This window comes from Bombus affinis, unplaced genomic scaffold, assembly GCF_024516045.1.
Source record: "Bombus affinis isolate iyBomAffi1 unplaced genomic scaffold, iyBomAffi1.2 ctg00000694.1, whole genome shotgun sequence".
Lineage (NCBI taxonomy): Eukaryota > Metazoa > Arthropoda > Insecta > Hymenoptera > Apidae > Bombus > Bombus affinis.
This window is the reverse complement of record NW_026109288.1, coordinates 23,360-42,500: the sequence shown is the minus strand read 5'-3', so window position 1 is coordinate 42,500 and position 19,141 is coordinate 23,360. Positions and strand designations below refer to the sequence as shown.

The window sequence follows — 19,141 nt, the reverse complement described above, 5'->3', positions numbered from 1 at the left end:
TTCGTGTGAACAGCCGTTGCACACGAGTCAGTCGATCCTAAGCCCTAAGAGAAATCCTATGCAGATGAGGTGTCCTAAGATCATACAAATTGCAACAAACAAATAAAAATTGAGCGAAAGAAACACACCCATTGGGCGAAAGGGAATCCGGTTCCTATTCCGGAACCCGGCAGCGGAACCGCATACCATTCGGGCCCTCGTAAGAGTGTTCGTCGGGGTAACCCAAAATGACCTGGAGACGCCGTCGGGAGATCCGGGAAGAGTTTTCTTTTCTGTATAAGCGTTCGAGTTCCCTGGAAACCTCTAGCAGGGAGATAGGGTTTGGAACGCGAAGAGCACCGCAGTTGCGGCGGTGTCCGGATCTTCCCCTCGGACCTTGAAAATCCAGGAGAGGGCCACGTGGAGGTGTCGCGCCGGTTCGTACCCATATCCGCAGCAGGTCTCCAAGGTAAAGAGCCTCTAGTCGATAGATTAATGTAGGTAAGGGAAGTCGGCAAATTGGATCCGTAACTTCGGAATAAGGATTGGCTCTGAGGAGCGGGGCGTGTCGGGCTTGGTCGGGAAGCGGGTTTGGCTGACGTGCCGGGCCTGGGCGAGCTGAACGGGACGCGGCGTATCTCTCTCTCGGGGGGGATATCGTCGCGCACCCCGGATCCGAGCTCGGTCCCGTGCCTTGGCCTCCCGCGGATCTTCCTTGCTGCGAGGCTTCCGTGGCGGTTTTACCGTCGCGGTCGTTCTCTTCGGCCGCCATTCAACGCTCAGCTCAGAACTGGCACGGACTAGGGGAATCCGACTGTCTAATTAAAACAAAGCATTGCGATGGCCCCCAAGGGTGTTGACGCAATGTGATTTCTGCCCAGTGCTCTGAATGTCAACGTGAAGAAATTCAAAAAAGCGCGGGTAAACGGCGGGAGTAACTATGACTCTCTTAAGGTAGCCAAATGCCTCGTCATCTAATTAGTGACGCGCATGAATGGATTAACGAGATTCCCTCTGTCCCTATCTACTATCTACTAAGATGGCGGCAAGTGGGACGGACGCGTGCACGTCGCTCCGCAGTCTATAAACGAAAAAACCGGGCAAATTAAAAAGTTCGGGCGTAAAAATTAATTTAAAGCAAAGTGGGAGTGCCGAGGAAAACGTGTAGTTAAAAAGAATCGTGGAGATCGCCGAATTCAGAGCGAAAAAAGCTAATGTAAATCGCCACGTGCGAAAAGTGAGGTTAGCTGACGCGACGGATAGGAAAAACCGAAAAATCAAAGATCTCGGGAGCGAAAAATAATTCAATAGGCAGAGTTAGTGCTTAAAATAAAGTGCATGCAAAAATATTAGTGGAGATTTCCGCAATAAGCGCGGAAAAAGCAAAGAAAGTGCCGCGTGTGCGAAGCGAGGTTAGGCCACGTGGCGGACAAAAACGCGTAAATCGAAGATCTCGGGCACGAAACTAAAATAATAGGTAGTGCGAGTGCTAAAAAACATAGTGCACACCGAAAGCTTAGTGAAAATTGCCGCAATAAGCGCGGAAAAACAAAAGAAAGTGCCGCGTGCGCGAAGTGAGGTTAGGCCACGTGGCGGACAAAAACGCGAAAATCGAAGATCTCGGGCACGAAAACTAAAATAATAGATAGTGCGAGTGCTAAAAACATAGTGCACACCGAAAGTTTAGTGGAAATTGCCGCAATAAGCGCGAGAGAAGCAAAACAAAGTGCCACGTGCGGGAGGATAGGTTAGCGGACGCGCGGCAGCCATCTTGGGTCGAGCGACCGAAGCGCCGCCGCCCGGGCATCTTGGGAACCAAGAGCACGCTGCTAGGCGGCAAATTCAAATTCAAATTCAAACCCAGGGGTTTTGAACTGTGAAGAGCACGCCGCCGGACTCAGCGCGGGAGTGCTCGCGGGAACAAAGCGCCAACTGAAAGTCCGCGAGGGGGATTCAATACGCCGCTGGACATAGCCACCGGGAAGCGAACAGCCGCAGCGGAAGCCGCAAGAAGCGGCAAGGAGCCGGTGATGCCGACGCTAGGGCACTCGTCGCCAGGCGCAGAGGCCAGAGTGGTCCTCCAACCCCTGAGGAAACAGATGGAAAAGAACGAGGCCACTCCAAGCCCGAGGATACCAGAGAAGACGATGAGAGCAAGCCTGGGGAGAAACAACCCCCCCAGAGATGAGGAGAGATTGGCCGGGGAGGATAAGCGGCAAGTGCCCGATATAAAGGCACAGGCCAGTGACATAGAGAGGAAGGTCACGGCGTTCTGCTTAGACTCGGCCAGGAAAATAAACAAGGAACACGCCGCAGTAATCCTACGGCACTTCAAAGAAATGAGGGGCATTGTTGACGAGCTACTGCTCCATAATAGCTACCTGACAGGCAGGCTAGAGCAGAGTGCCGGAGATGAGAAGAATAAGGAAACGGCGATAATGAACGCCGTCAACAAAGCAACCAGGCGGCTAGAAACAGCCGTCTTGAGAACGACGCAGCAGGAACAGAGGGAGCCGACATATGCCGAAAAAGTAAAGATAACGAGCAACAAGGTCGAGCAGACGGCGGTCAAGCCGCCCAAAAATGTGGTCATAATTCGACCGGAAAGAGAAGGTGGCGAGATTCAAACGAGCGAAGAAGCACTTGACGCGGTGTTCACCCTAGTGAATCCCCGCAAGAGAGGAATCCAAGTTACGGCCGTCCGGAAAATAAAGGGAAACGGCCTAGCCGTTGAGACGACGAAGCCGGAGAGCCTAAAAGAGTTCACCGAGAACTCGAAACTAAAGGAGGCTGGACTAAAAGCTAGCACGCCGCAGCGGAGACCCCCCAGGATGATCATCTACGACGTCCCGAGGGACATTCCAGAGAAGGAGATCCTGGCCTGCATGAGGAAGCAGAACCAAGAAAGACTAAATGAGGACGACGTTGCAGCCATCAAGTTCTGCTTCAGGACCGGCAGAAAGGATCAAGAGGAGACGAACTGGGTCATCGAAGTGCCCCCCCAGGTAAGGGAGAAACTATTGAAAGGTAAGATCTTCCTCTCATGGAATGCCTGCAAAGTTAAAGATTACATAGCAATTAGTCGCTGCTACAAGTGTCAAGGATACGGACACGTGGCAAAATATTGCCGCGTTAACTACGAAATCTGCGCGCACTGTGCAGAAAGTGGGCACAGCACTAAAGAGTGCAAAGATAAGGATGGGCACGCCACCTGCGTAAACTGCAAGAGAGCAGGGAGGAAGGGCGACCACGCAGCTTCCAACGCGAAATGCCCAATGTATACGAAAGCCTTGGAAGCAATAATAGCAAGGACGCAATATGTATAAAGAGCAACGCAGGGACAGAAGAGGACTTGGGAGGAAAAGGGAAATAAGGATCCTGCAGCACAACATGCAGCGATCCAAAACAACTCCTTATGAGATCCGGACGCAAATGGACGCCGATGGGGATGACATAATATTAATGCAAGAACCATACAGCGTCGATGGGAAAATACCCGGATTCGGCACAGGAGTCGCGATCGCCTGCAGAGGGTCGAAGCACAACCCGCCAATGGCGGCCGTAGGGATAAAATCAGAGACCCTAACGCCCCTCGAGGTCGCCGAACTCTGCACAACACACTGTTCCTGCGTGCAGATAAGCGACGGGGAAACAGAGGTGTACGCGGCAAGCCTGTACTTTCCGCCGACAGGAAACATCGAGGTCGGCGTGCAACAGTTGGAGAAGGTACTACGGTGTCTCAGAGGCAAGAGGATCATCATCGGCCTGGATGCGAACGCAAAATCACCGCTGTGGTGCAGCAGGAGCACCGACGACAGAGGCGAGGCCCTAGAGGCAGTCATAGCGCAGTACGGTCTCCATGTCCTGAATCAACCAGGACAACCCCACACGTTTGAAACAACTCGAGGGCGATCAAACATAGACGTGACGATGGCGAGCCCAGAGGCAATACTCCTTGTAAAGGGCTGGAGGATACGCGAAGATGGCACCTCCAGTGACCACCGGATACTGGAGACGCTCCTCGACTTCGGGACGAGAAGCACCACACCGCAGCTTCAGGAAAGACGCTATAACACGCGAAAAGCCAACTGGGAGGTATTTCAGAGTGCCCTCACAGAGAAAATGGAGGCACTCAAAGAAACAACCCTCCAGCAGGCAGAGGACGTCGAAAGAATGGCCGGGCAACTCCAGGCAACCCTGATAGGTGCCTGCGACACCGCCATCCCAAAGAAGAAATGGTACTACAGGTCAGTACCCTGGTGGACGCCCGAGCTCACCAGAGCAAAGAGAAACACCTACCAGGCGAGAAGAAGGTATCAGGGGGCCAGGGACCCCGCTACGAGGGAGCAGGAGAAGCTGCGGTACAGGTCAACACGAAAGGAGTATAAGAGGATGCTGGCAAGAGCAAAAATCCAGAGCTGGCAGGACTTCGTCACCAAAGAGGGTAACAGGGAACCTTGGGGCATCGCTTACAAAACAGTCGCAAGGAAACTCAGAGGAGAGGAAACAACATCGACGCTGAAGACGCCGCTCGGATATACCTCCAACTGGCGAACGACCGCGGCAGCGATGTTGTCCGCACTTCTACCCGACGACGAGGAAGACACCGAAACGGAGGAGCAGAAGGAAATAAGGCGGAACTCGACAAACCCCCCCAACGTAGAAGACACCCCTGAATTCAGCTTCGAGGAACTCAGTGACGCCGTGAAACGGCTGAGGAAGGGGAAGTGCCCAGGCCCCGACCTGATTGAGGTCGAAATAATCCAACGGGCCTGGGGAAGAATACACCAGGAGCTCCTAAGGCTCATGAACGGCTGCCTCGCCTGGGGAATATTCCCCAAACGGTGGAAGGTCGCAAATGTTATCACCATCCCCAAGGGACCGGATCGGGACAGAAGCAATCCGAAATCCTACAGGCCAATCTGTCTGCTCTCCATGATAGGCAAGCTGCTAGAAAGGCTAATGGCCACCAGGATGGCACCTATCTTCCACGACCACGCGCTCTCCTCCGACAGACAATATGGCTTTCGCCCCGGAAGATCGACGGTGGACGCGATCATCAAGCTCCGCGAGAAAATCGAGCAAATGAGCGAGAAGAGGTATGTCCTCGCAATAGCACTCGATATATCAGGAGCCTTCGACAACGTCTGGTGGCCGAACGTTGCTGCACGAGCTCAAAAGAAGAGAATGCCCCGACAACCTGTACCGGTTGACAAGGAGCTACTTCTCCGAAAGAAACCGTACAGATTGCTGGGAAAAACGAAGCAGTGAGCAAGCCCGTCACGAAAGGATGCCCGCAGGGATCGGTACTGGGACCAAGTTTCTGGAATCTCGTATTTGATGACCTGCTGGCTGAGCTAGCGGAAAACGCGACTGAGTGCGAACCCATTGCGTACGCGGACGACATCGTGATTCTAATTGCCGGTAACACGAGAACGAGCTCCAGAAAAAAGGACAGGAGGTAGTTACCCGAGTCTCTACCTGGTGCACCAGGAAGAAGCTAACGTTATCGGCACAGAAAACGGAGATGCTGCTCGTCAAAGGCAAGCTGGACGCGGAGAGGCCACCGATTATTAAGATTAGCGGCAGGAATATAAGGATGGAGCAGGCAATCAAATACCTTGGAGAGCACCTCGAAGGAGGGCTAAAAGTCAACAAGCACGTGGAGGCAATAACAGGTAAGTGTCAAAAACTCTTCAACAGCCTCGCGAGGGTGGCCAAGGCGAAATGGGGACTCGGACACGCGGCCATGCGTACTCTGTACAGAGGGCTGTACGAGCCGATAACCACATACGCCGCAGCCGGCTGGAGCGACCTACTGAAGGGAAAGCGAGGAGCAAGCTGATAAGGTCACAGAGGATGGCACTCCTCCGAGTGACCAAGGCCTATAGAACCACGTCAACCGAGGCAACTGCAGGTTATCGCCGGGAGTCATTCCTATTGACCTCCTAGTCGAAATCAGGGCAAGACTCCACAATAAGAAGAGGAGGCGCGACGAAGCGCCCGACGAGAAATCCATTGTCGGCGAGGCGTTAGATAAGTGGCAAGAGCGCTGGCAAACAACGCCAAAGGGCAGGACGACCTTCGACTACTTTGCTAGCATCAAGGACAGACTGGAGAACCGCTGGGTGAGACCCGACCACTACACGACACAGTTCATTAGCGGCCACGGGGATTTCAACGGTAAGCTCAAGTCATTCAACTCAGCGAATTGGACACATGTGAATGCGGCGAAATAGAAACCGCCCATCACATCTTAGAAGACTGTCCAATCTTCGATGAAGAAAGGCAAGAATTCCGAAATGCACTGGGAGAACTCGATCTGCGCTGGCCGGTAGAAAAGCGGGAGATACGTAACAAAAGACGTATACCCCCACTTCTGTCAGTTTGCAAGGAAAGTACTCCAAGCGAAGGAGGAGAAGAGAAGGAACGCCCTACGAGAAATGGGAGGCGCAACGCAGCCAGGGCGACTGCCAGGAAGAGGATCGACGCAACTGGAGGGGCAGGCAGGCCGGCTTAAGGCATAGTCCAAGACTGGCCCGGTGCGTGCCCGTACAACGACGGGAACAAGAGGAAGAAACCAACGAAGAGGGACTCTCCGAAGAAGAAGACGGCGACACCCAATAGTAGAGGAGCAGGAAGGAGACGAAGAAGAAGAAGACAAAACAGCGAAGAAGGGATACACGCACGAAAACACAGGACCCATGACAGGACAATACACAAAACACTGGGAACAGGAAGAGAACTAAGGATAAGAGGACAAGAAAACCAACACGAGCCGGAGATAAGACCTGCGACCGTCAGCGCAGGCGACGCTCATGCAAATGAGTGCCGTGACGGTGCAGGGACAATCGGCTGCAAAGCCAACCTGCTGGGACCGAGCTATATGCTGGCAGCTCCGCCTCCCCGTGGCCCCCGCTGGTAACGGTGCTGCGCGATGCGCGCATCGCGCGGCGCCGGCTAAGCGAGCTGCCGCCCGAAAGGGTAGGTTCAACTTGCCCACTGACCCGAAAGGAGAGGGCAGGGTTTTTCCAAGTCGCGCGCCGACCACCTATGCGCGCCGTTCCCCGGGTATTGGACGTCAGGAAGTAGGATATAAATAACATCTAGCGAAGCCAGTATGAGTGACTCCAGGAATGGCGTGGCCGGCCCAACGGTCGAGCCCCTAATCGCTCAATACTACTTGTCCCTATCTACTAGTTTCCAAGATGGCGGCAAGTGGGACGGACGCGTGCACGTCGCTCCGCAGTCTATAAACGAAAAAACCGGGCAAATTAAAAAGTTCGGGCGTAAAAATTAATTTAAAGCAAAGTGGGAGTGCCGAGGAAAACGTGTAGTTAAAAAGAATCGTGGAGATCGCCGAATTCAGAGCGAAAAAAAGCTAATGTAAATCGCCACGTGCGAAAAGTGAGGTTAGCTGACGCGACGGATAGGAAAAACCGAAAAATCAAAGATCTCGGGAGCGAAAAATAATTCAATAGGCAGAGTTAGTGCTTAAAATAAAGTGCATGCAAAAATATTAGTGGAGATTTCCGCAATAAGCGCGGAAAAAGCAAAGAAAGTGCCGCGTGTGCGAAGCGAGGTTAGGCCACGTGGCGGACAAAAACGCGTAAATCGAAGATCTCGGGCACGAAACTAAAATAATAGGTAGTGCGAGTGCTAAAAAACATAGTGCACACCGAAAGTTTAGTGAAAATTGCCGCAATAAGCGCGGAAAAACAAAAGAAAGTGCCGCGTGCGCGAAGTGAGGTTAGGCCACGTGGCGGACAAAAACGCGAAAATCGAAGATCTCGGGCACGAAAACTAAAATAATAGATAGTGCGAGTGCTAAAAACATAGTGCACACCGAAAGTTTAGTGGAAATTGCCGCAATAAGCGCGAGAAAAGCAAAACAAAGTGCCACGTGCGGGAGGATAGGTTAGCGGACGCGCGGCAGCCATCTTGGGTCGAGCGACCGAAGCGCCGCCGCCCGGGCATCTTGGGAACCAAGAGCACGCTGCTAGGCGGCAAATTCAAATTCAAATTCAAACCCAGGGGTTTTGAACTGTGAAGAGCACGCCGCCGGACTCAGCGCGGGAGTGCTCGCGGGAACAAAGCGCCAACTGAAAGTCCGCGAGGGGGATTCAATACGCCGCTGGACATAGCCACCGGGAAGCGAACAGCCGCAGCGGCAGCCGCAAGAAGCGGCAAGGAGCCGGTGATGCCGACGCTAGGGCACTCGTCGCCAGGCGCAGAGGCCAGAGTGGTCCTCCAACCCCTGAGGAAACAGATGGAAAAGAACGAGGCCACTCCAAGCCCGAGGATACCAGAGAAGACGATGAGAGCAAGCCTGGGGAGAAACAACCCCCCCAGAGATGAGGAGAGATTGGCCGGGGAGGATAAGCGGCAAGTGCCCGATATAAAGGCACAGGCCAGTGACATAGAGAGGAAGGTCACGGCGTTCTGCTTAGACTCGGCCAGGAAAATAAACAAGGAACACGCCGCAGTAATCCTACGGCACTTCAAAGAAATGAGGGGCATTGTTGACGAGCTACTGCTCCATAATAGCTACCTGACAGGCAGGCTAGAGCAGAGTGCCGGAGATGAGAAGAATAAGGAAACGGCGATAATGAACGCCGTCAACAAAGCAACCAGGCGGCTAGAAACAGCCGTCTTGAGAACGACGCAGCAGGAACAGAGGGAGCCGACATATGCCGAAAAAGTAAAGATAACGAGCAACAAGGTCGAGCAGACGGCGGTCAAGCCGCCCAAAAATGTGGTCATAATTCGACCGGAAAGAGAAGGTGGCGAGATTCAAACGAGCGAAGAAGCACTTGACGCGGTGTTCACCCTAGTGAATCCCCGCAAGAGAGGAATCCAAGTTACGGCCGTCCGGAAAATAAAGGGAAACGGCCTAGCCGTTGAGACGACGAAGCCGGAGAGCCTAAAAGAGTTCACCGAGAACTCGAAACTAAAGGAGGCTGGACTAAAAGCTAGCACGCCGCAGCGGAGACCCCCCAGGATGATCATCTACGACGTCCCGAGGGACATTCCAGAGAAGGAGATCCTGGCCTGCATGAGGAAGCAGAACCAAGAAAGACTAAATGAGGACGACGTTGCAGCCATCAAGTTCTGCTTCAGGACCGGCAGAAAGGATCAAGAGGAGACGAACTGGGTCATCGAAGTGCCCCCCCAGGTAAGGGAGAAACTATTGAAAGGTAAGATCTTCCTCTCATGGAATGCCTGCAAAGTTAAAGATTACATAGCAATTAGTCGCTGCTACAAGTGTCAAGGATACGGACACGTGGCAAAATATTGCCGCGTTAACTACGAAATCTGCGCGCACTGTGCAGAAAGTGGGCACAGCACTAAAGAGTGCAAAGATAAGGATGGGCACGCCACCTGCGTAAACTGCAAGAGAGCAGGGAGGAAGGGCGACCACGCAGCTTCCAACGCGAAATGCCCAATGTATACGAAAGCCTTGGAAGCAATAATAGCAAGGACGCAATATGTATAAAGAGCAACGCAGGGACAGAAGAGGACTTGGGAGGAAAAGGGAAATAAGGATCCTGCAGCACAACATGCAGCGATCCAAAACAACTCCTTATGAGATCCGGACGCAAATGGACGCCGATGGGGATGACATAATATTAATGCAAGAACCATACAGCGTCGATGGGAAAATACCCGGATTCGGCACAGGAGTCGCGATCGCCTGCAGAGGGTCGAAGCACAACCCGCCAATGGCGGCCGTAGGGATAAAATCAGAGACCCTAACGCCCCTCGAGGTCGCCGAACTCTGCACAACACACTGTTCCTGCGTGCAGATAAGCGACGGGGAAACAGAGGTGTACGCGGCAAGCCTGTACTTTCCGCCGACAGGAAACATCGAGGTCGGCGTGCAACAGTTGGAGAAGGTACTACGGTGTCTCAGAGGCAAGAGGATCATCATCGGCCTGGATGCGAACGCAAAATCACCGCTGTGGTGCAGCAGGAGCACCGACGACAGAGGCGAGGCCCTAGAGGCAGTCATAGCGCAGTACGGTCTCCATGTCCTGAATCAACCAGGACAACCCCACACGTTTGAAACAACTCGAGGGCGATCAAACATAGACGTGACGATGGCGAGCCCAGAGGCAATACTCCTTGTAAAGGGCTGGAGGATACGCGAAGATGGTACCTCCAGTGACCACCGGATACTGGAGACGCTCCTCGACTTCGGGGCGAGAAGCACCACACCGCAGCTTCAGGAAAGACGCTATAACACGCGAAAAGCCAACTGGGAGGTATTTCAGAGTGCCCTCACAGAGAAAATGGAGGCACTCAAAGAAACAACCCTCCAGCAGGCAGAGGACGTCGAAAGAATGGCCGGGCAACTCCAGGCAACCCTGATAGGTGCCTGCGACACCGCCATCCCAAAGAAGAAATGGTACTACAGGTCAGTACCCTGGTGGACGCCCGAACTCACCAGAGCAAAGAGAAACACCTACCAGGCGAGAAGAAGGTATCAGGGGGCCAGGGACCCCGCTACGAGGGAGCAGGAGAAGCTGCGGTACAGGTCAACACGAAAGGAGTATAAGAGGATGCTGGCAAGAGCAAAAATCCAGAGCTGGCAGGACTTCGTCACCAAAGAGGGTAACAGGGAACCTTGGGGCATCGCTTACAAAACAGTCGCAAGGAAACTCAGAGGAGAGGAAACAACATCGACGCTGAAGACGCCGCTCGGATATACCTCCAACTGGCGAACGACCGCGGCAGCGATGTTGTCCGCACTTCTACCCGACGACGAGGAAGACACCGAAACGGAGGAGCAGAAGGAAATAAGGCGGAACTCGACAAACCCCCCCAACGTAGAAGACACCCCTGAATTCAGCTTCGAGGAACTCAGTGACGCCGTGAAACGGCTGAGGAAGGGGAAGTGCCCAGGCCCCGACCTGATTGAGGTCGAAATAATCCAACGGGCCTGGGGAAGAATACACCAGGAGCTCCTAAGGCTCATGAACGGCTGCCTCGCCTGGGGAATATTCCCCAAACGGTGGAAGGTCGCAAATGTTATCACCATCCCCAAGGGACCGGATCGGGACAGAAGCAATCCGAAATCCTACAGGCCAATCTGTCTGCTCTCCATGATAGGCAAGCTGCTAGAAAGGCTAATGGCCACCAGGATGGCACCTATCTTCCACGACCACGCGCTCTCCTCCGACAGACAATATGGCTTTCGCCCCGGAAGATCGACGGTGGACGCGATCATCAAGCTCCGCGAGAAAATCGAGCAAATGAGCGAGAAGAGGTACGTCCTCGCAATAGCACTCGATATATCAGGAGCCTTCGACAACGTCTGGTGGCCGAACGTGCTGCACGAGCTCAAAAGAAGAGAATGCCCCGACAACCTGTACCGGTTAACAAGGAGCTACTTCTCCGAAAGAACCGTACAGATTGCTGGGAAAAACGAAGCAGTGAGCAAGCCCGTCACGAAAGGATGCCCGCAGGGATCGGTACTGGGACCAAGTTTCTGGAATCTCGTATTTGATGACCTGCTGGCTGAGCTAGCGGGAAACGCGACAGGGTGCGAACCCATCGCGTACGCGGACGACATCGTGATTCTAATTGCCGGCAACACGAGGAACGAGCTCCAGGAAAAGGGACAGGAGGTAGTTACCCGAGTCTCTACCTGGTGCACCAGGAAGAAGCTAACGTTATCGGCACAGAAAACGGAGATGCTGCTCGTCAAAGGTAAGCTGGACGCGGAGAGGCCACCGATTATTAAGATTAGCGGCAGGAATATAAGGATGGAGCAGGCAATCAAATACCTCGGAGTGCACCTCGAAGGAGGGCTAAAAGTCAACAAGCACGTGGAGGCAATAACAGGTAAGTGTCAAAAACTCTTCAACAGCCTCGCGAGGGTGGCCAAGGCGAAATGGGGACTCGGACACGCGGCCATGCGTACTCTGTACAGAGGGCTGTACGAGCCGATAACCACATACGCCGCAGCCGGCTGGAGCGACCTACTGAAAGGGAAAGCGAGGAGCAAGCTGATAAGGTCACAGAGGATGGCACTCCTCCGAGTGACCAAGGCCTATAGAACCACGTCAACCGAGGCACTGCAGGTTATCGCCGGAGTCATTCCTATTGACCTCCTAGTCGAAATCAGGGCAAGACTCCACAATAAGAAGAGGAGGCGCGACGAAGCGCCCGACGAGAAATCCATTGTCGGCGAGGCGTTAGATAAGTGGCAAGAGCGCTGGCAAACAACGCCAAAGGGCAGGACGACCTTCGACTACTTTGCTAGCATCAAGGACAGACTGGAGAACCGCTGGGTGAGACCCGACCACTACACGACACAGTTCATTAGCGGCCACGGGGATTTCAACGGTAAGCTCAAGTCATTCAACCTCAGCGAATTGGACACATGTGAATGCGGCGAAATAGAAACCGCCCATCACATCTTAGAAGACTGTCCAGTCTTCGATGAAGAAAGGCAGGAATTCCGAAATGCACTGGGAGAACTCGATCTGCGCTGGCCGGAAGAAAAGCGGGAGTACGTAACAAAAGACGTATACCCCCACTTCTGTCAGTTTGCAAGGAAAGTACTCCAAGCGAAGGAGGAGAAGAGAAGGAACGCCCTACGAGAAATGGGAGGCGCAACGCAGCCAGGGCGACTGCCAGGAAGAGGATCGACGCAACTGGAGGGGCAGGCAGGCCGGCCTCTAAGGCATAGTCCAAGACTGGCCCGGTGCGTGCCCGTACAACGACGGGAACAAGAGGAAGAAACCAACGAAGAGGGACTCTCCGAAGAAGAAGACGGCGACACCCAATAGTAGAGGAGCAGGAAGGAGACGAAGAAGAAGAAGATAAAACAGCGAAGAAGGGATACACGCACGAAAACACAGGACCCATGACAGGACAATACACAAAACACTGGGAACAGGAAGAGAACTAAGGATAAGAGGACAAGAAAACCAACACGAGCCGGAGATAAGACCTGCGACCGTCAGCGCAGGCGACGCTCATGCAAATGAGTGCCGTGACGGTGCAGGGACAATCGGCTGCAAAGCCAACCTGCTGGGACCGAGCTATATGCTGGCAGCTCCGCCTCCCCGTGGCCCCCGCTGGTAACGGTGCTGCGCGATGCGCGCATCGCGCGGCGCCGGCTAAGCGAGCTGCCGCCCGAAAGGGTAGGTTCAACTTGCCCACTGACCCGAAAGGAGAGGGCAGGGTTTTTCCAAGTCGCGCGCCGACCACCTATGCGCGCCGTTCCCCGGGCATTGGACGTCAGAAAGTAGGATATAAATAACATCTAGCGAAGCCAGTATGAGTGCTATACTCCAGGAATGGCGTGGCCGGCCCAACGGTCGAGCCCCTAATCGCTCAATACTACTTGTCCCTATCTACTAGTTTCCAAGATGGCGGCAAGTGAGACGGACGCGTGCACGTCGCTCCGCAGTCTATAAACGAAAAAACCGGGCAAATTAAAAAGTTCGGGCGTAAAAACTAATTTAAAGCAAAGTGGGAGTGCCGAGGAAAACGCGTAGTTAAAAAGAATCGTGGAGATCGCCGAATTCAGAGCGAAAAAAGCTAATGAAAATCGCCACGTGCGAAAAGTGAGGTTAGCGGACGCGACGGATAGGAAAAAACCGAAAATCAAAGATCTCGGGAGCGAAAAATAATTTAAGAGGCAGAGTTAGTGCTTAAAATAAAGTGCATGCAAAAATATTAGTGGAGATTTCCGCAATAAGCGCGAAAAAAACAAAAGAAAGTGCCGCGTGTGCGAAGCGAGGTTAGGCCACGTGGCGGACAAAAACGCGAAAATCGAAGATCTCGGGCACGAAAACTAAAATAATAGGAAGTGCGAGTGCTAAAAAACATAGTGCGCACCGAAAGTTTAGTGAAAATTGCCGCAATAAGAGCGGAAAAACAAAAGAAAGTGCCGCGTGCGCGAAGTGAGGTTAGGCCACGTGGCGGACAAAAACGCGAAAATCGAAGATCTCGGGCACGAAAACTAAAATAATAGATAGTGCGAGTGCTAAAAACATAGTGCACACCGAAAGTTTAGTGGAAATTGCCGCAATAAGCGCGAGAAAAGCAAAACAAAGTGCCACGTGCGGGAGGATAGGTTAGCGGACGCGCGGCAGCCATCTTGGGTCGAGCGACCGAAGCGCCGCCGCCCGGGCATCTTGGGAACCAAGAGCACGCCGCTAGGCGGCAAATTCAAATTCAAATTCAAACCCAGGGGTTTTGAACTGTGAAGAGCACGCCGCCGGACTCAGCGCGGGAGTGCTCGCGGGAACAAAGCGCCAACTGAAAGTCCGCGAGGGGGATTCAATACGCCGCTGGACATAGCCACCGGGAAGCGAACAGCCGCAGCGGCAGCCGCAAGAAGCGGCAAGGAGCCGGTGATGCCGACGCTAGGGCACTCGTCGCCAGGCGCAGAGGCCAGAGTGGTCCTCCAACCCCTGAGGAAACAGATGGAAAAGAACGAGGCCACTCCAAGCCCGAGGATACCAGAGAAGACGATGAGAGCAAGCCTGGGGAGAAACAACCCCCCCAGAGATGAGGAGAGATTGGCCGGGGAGGATAAGCGGCAAGTGCCCGATATAAAGGCACAGGCCAGTGACATAGAGAGGAAGGTCACGGCGTTCTGCTTAGACTCGGCCAGGAAAATAAACAAGGAACACGCCGCAGTAATCCTACGGCACTTCAAAGAAATGAGGGGCATTGTTGACGAGCTACTGCTCCATAATAGCTACCTGACAGGCAGGCTAGAGCAGAGTGCCGGAGATGAGAAGAATAAGGAAACGGCGATAATGAACGCCGTCAACAAAGCAACCAGGCGGCTAGAAACAGCCGTCTTGAGAACGACGCAGCAGGAACAGAGGGAGCCGACATATGCCGAAAAAGTAAAGATAACGAGCAACAAGGTCGAGCAGACGGCGGTCAAGCCGCCCAAAAATGTGGTCATAATTCGACCGGAAAGAGAAGGTGGCGAGATTCAAACGAGCGAAGAAGCACTTGACGCGGTGTTCACCCTAGTGAATCCCCGCAAGAGAGGAATCCAAGTTACGGCCGTCCGGAAAATAAAGGGAAACGGCCTAGCCGTTGAGACGACGAAGCCGGAGAGCCTAAAAGAGTTCACCGAGAACTCGAAACTAAAGGAGGCTGGACTAAAAGCTAGCACGCCGCAGCGGAGACCCCCCAGGATGATCATCTACGACGTCCCGAGGGACATTCCAGAGAAGGAGATCCTGGCCTGCATGAGGAAGCAGAACCAAGAAAGACTAAATGAGGACGACGTTGCAGCCATCAAGTTCTGCTTCAGGACCGGCAGAAAGGATCAAGAGGAGACGAACTGGGTCATCGAAGTGCCCCCCCAGGTAAGGGAGAAACTATTGAAAGGTAAGATCTTCCTCTCATGGAATGCCTGCAAAGTTAAAGATTACATAGCAATTAGTCGCTGCTACAAGTGTCAAGGATACGGACACGTGGCAAAATATTGCCGCGTTAACTACGAAATCTGCGCGCACTGTGCAGAAAGTGGGCACAGCACTAAAGAGTGCAAAGATAAGGATGGGCACGCCACCTGCGTAAACTGCAAGAGAGCAGGGAGGAAGGGCGACCACGCAGCTTCCAACGCGAAATGCCCAATGTATACGAAAGCCTTGGAAGCAATAATAGCAAGGACGCAATATGTATAAAGAGCAACGCAGGGACAGAAGAGGACTTGGGAGGAAAAGGGAAATAAGGATCCTGCAGCACAACATGCAGCGATCCAAAACAACTCCTTATGAGATCCGGACGCAAATGGACGCCGATGGGGATGACATAATATTAATGCAAGAACCATACAGCGTCGATGGGAAAATACCCGGATTCGGCACAGGAGTCGCGATCGCCTGCAGAGGGTCGAAGCACAACCCGCCAATGGCGGCCGTAGGGATAAAATCAGAGACCCTAACGCCCCTCGAGGTCGCCGAACTCTGCACAACACACTGTTCCTGCGTGCAGATAAGCGACGGGGAAACAGAGGTGTACGCGGCAAGCCTGTACTTTCCGCCGACAGGAAACATCGAGGTCGGCGTGCAACAGTTGGAGAAGGTACTACGGTGTCTCAGAGGCAAGAGGATCATCATCGGCCTGGATGCGAACGCAAAATCACCGCTGTGGTGCAGCAGGAGCACCGACGACAGAGGCGAGGCCCTAGAGGCAGTCATAGCGCAGTACGGTCTCCATGTCCTGAATCAACCAGGACAACCCCACACGTTTGAAACAACTCGAGGGCGATCAAACATAGACGTGACGATGGCGAGCCCAGAGGCAATACTCCTTGTAAAGGGCTGGAGGATACGCGAAGATGGTACCTCCAGTGACCACCGGATACTGGAGACGCTCCTCGACTTCGGGACGAGAAGCACCACACCGCAGCTTCAGGAAAGACGCTATAACACGCGAAAAGCCAACTGGGAGGTATTTCAGAGTGCCCTCACAGAGAAAATGGAGGCACTCAAAGAAACAACCCTCCAGCAGGCAGAGGACGTCGAAAGAATGGCCGGGCAACTCCAGGCAACCCTGATAGGTGCCTGCGACACCGCCATCCCAAAGAAGAAATGGTACTACAGGTCAGTACCCTGGTGGACGCCCGAACTCACCAGAGCAAAGAGAAACACCTACCAGGCGAGAAGAAGGTATCAGGGGGCCAGGGACCCCGCTACGAGGGAGCAGGAGAAGCTGCGGTACAGGTCAACACGAAAGGAGTATAAGAGGATGCTGGCAAGAGCAAAAATCCAGAGCTGGCAGGACTTCGTCACCAAAGAGGGTAACAGGGAACCTTGGGGCATCGCTTACAAAACAGTCGCAAGGAAACTCAGAGGAGAGGAAACAACATCGACGCTGAAGACGCCGCTCGGATATACCTCCAACTGGCGAACGACCGCGGCAGCGATGTTGTCCGCACTTCTACCCGACGACGAGGAAGACACCGAAACGGAGGAGCAGAAGGAAATAAGGCGGAACTCGACAAACCCCCCCAACGTAGAAGACACCCCTGAATTCAGCTTCGAGGAACTCAGTGACGCCGTGAAACGGCTGAGGAAGGGGAAGTGCCCAGGCCCCGACCTGATTGAGGTCGAAATAATCCAACGGGCCTGGGGAAGAATACACCAGGAGCTCCTAAGGCTCATGAACGGCTGCCTCGCCTGGGGAATATTCCCCAAACGGTGGAAGGTCGCAAATGTTATCACCATCCCCAAGGGACCGGATCGGGACAGAAGCAATCCGAAATCCTACAGGCCAATCTGTCTGCTCTCCATGATAGGCAAGCTGCTAGAAAGGCTAATGGCCACCAGGATGGCACCTATCTTCCACGACCACGCGCTCTCCTCCGACAGACAATATGGCTTTCGCCCCGGAAGATCGACGGTGGACGCGATCATCAAGCTCCGCGAGAAAATCGAGCAAATGAGCGAGAAGAGGTACGTCCTCGCAATAGCACTCGATATATCAGGAGCCTTCGACAACGTCTGGTGGCCGAACGTGCTGCACGAGCTCAAAAGAAGAGAATGCCCCGACAACCTGTACCGGTTAACAAGGAGCTACTTCTCCGAAAGAACCGTACAGATTGCTGGGAAAAACGAAGCAGTGAGCAAGCCCGTCACGAAAGGATGCCCGCAGGGATCGGTACTGGGACCAAGTTTCTGGAATCTCGTATTTGATGACCTGCTGGCTGAGCTAGCGGGAAACGCGACAGGGTGCGAACCCATCGCGTACGCGGACGACATCGTGATTCTAATTGCCGGCAACACGAGGAACGAGCTCCAGGAAAAGGGACAGGAGGTAGTTACCCGAGTCTCTACCTGGTGCACCAGGAAGAAGCTAACGTTATCGGCACAGAAAACGGAGATGCTGCTCGTCAAAGGTAAGCTGGACGCGGAGAGGCCACCGATTATTAAGATTAGCGGCAGGAATATAAGGATGGAGCAGGCAATCAAATACCTCGGAGTGCACCTCGAAGGAGGGCTAAAAGTCAACAAGCACGTGGAGGCAATAACAGGTAAGTGTCAAAAACTCTTCAACAGCCTCGCGAGGGTGGCCAAGGCGAAATGGGGACTCGGACACGCAGCCATGCGTACTCTGTACAGAGGGCTGTACGAGCCGATAACCACATACGCCGCAGCCGGCTGGAGCGACCTACTGAAAGGGAAAGCGAGGAGCAAGCTGATAAGGTCACAGAGGATGGCACTCCTCCGAGTGACCAAGGCCTATAGAACCACGTCAACCGAGGCACTGCAGGTTATCGCAGGAGTCATTCCTATTGACCTCCTAGTCGAAATCAGGGCAAGACTCCACAATAAGAAGAGGAGGCGCGACGAAGCGCCCGACGAGAAATCCATTGTCGGCGAGGCGTTAGATAAGTGGCAAGAGCGCTGGCAAACAACGCCAAAGGGCAGGACGACCTTCGACTACTTTGCTAGCATCAAGGACAGACTGGAGAACCGCTGGGTGAGACCCGACCACTACACGACACAGTTCATTAGCGGCCACGGGGATTTCAACGGTAAGCTCAAGTCATTCAACCTCAGCGAATTGGACACATGTGAATGCGGCGAAATAGAAACCGCCCATCACATCTTAGAAGACTGTCCAATCTTCGATGAAGAAAGGCAGGAATTCCGAAATGCACTGGGAGAACTCGATCTGCGCTGGCCGGAAGAAAAGCGGGAGTACGTAACAAAAGACGTATACCCCCACTTCTGTCAGTTTGCAAGGAAAGTACTCCAAGCGAAGGAGGAGAAGAGAAGGAACGCCCTACGAGAAATGGGAGGCGCAACGCAGCCAGGGCGACTGCCAGGAAGAGGATCGACGCAACTGGAGGGGCAGGCAGGCCGGCCTCTAAGGCATAGTCCAAGACTGGCCCAGTGCGTGCCCGTACAACGACGGGAACAAGAGGAAGAAACCAACGAAGAGGGACTCTCCGAAGAAGAAGACGGCGACACCCAATAGTAGAGGAGCAGGAAGGAGACGAAGAAGAAGAAGATAAAACAGCGAAGAAGGGATACACGCACGAAAACACAGGACCCATGACAGGACAATACACAAAACACTGGGAACAGGAAGAGAACTAAGGATAAGAGGACAAGAAAACCAACACGAGCCGGAGATAAGACCTGCGACCGTCAGTGCAGGCGACGCT

The 19,141-nt window shown here is 53.6% G+C and overlaps 1 pseudogene; it reads left to right on the top strand.

Annotated features, from left to right (window-relative positions):
- The window catches only part of LOC126928231 (large subunit ribosomal RNA), a 2,928-nt pseudogene extending 1,879 nt beyond the window's left edge, over nt 1–1,049 (top strand).
- Nucleotides 1,050–19,141: the final 18,092 nt, after the last annotated feature.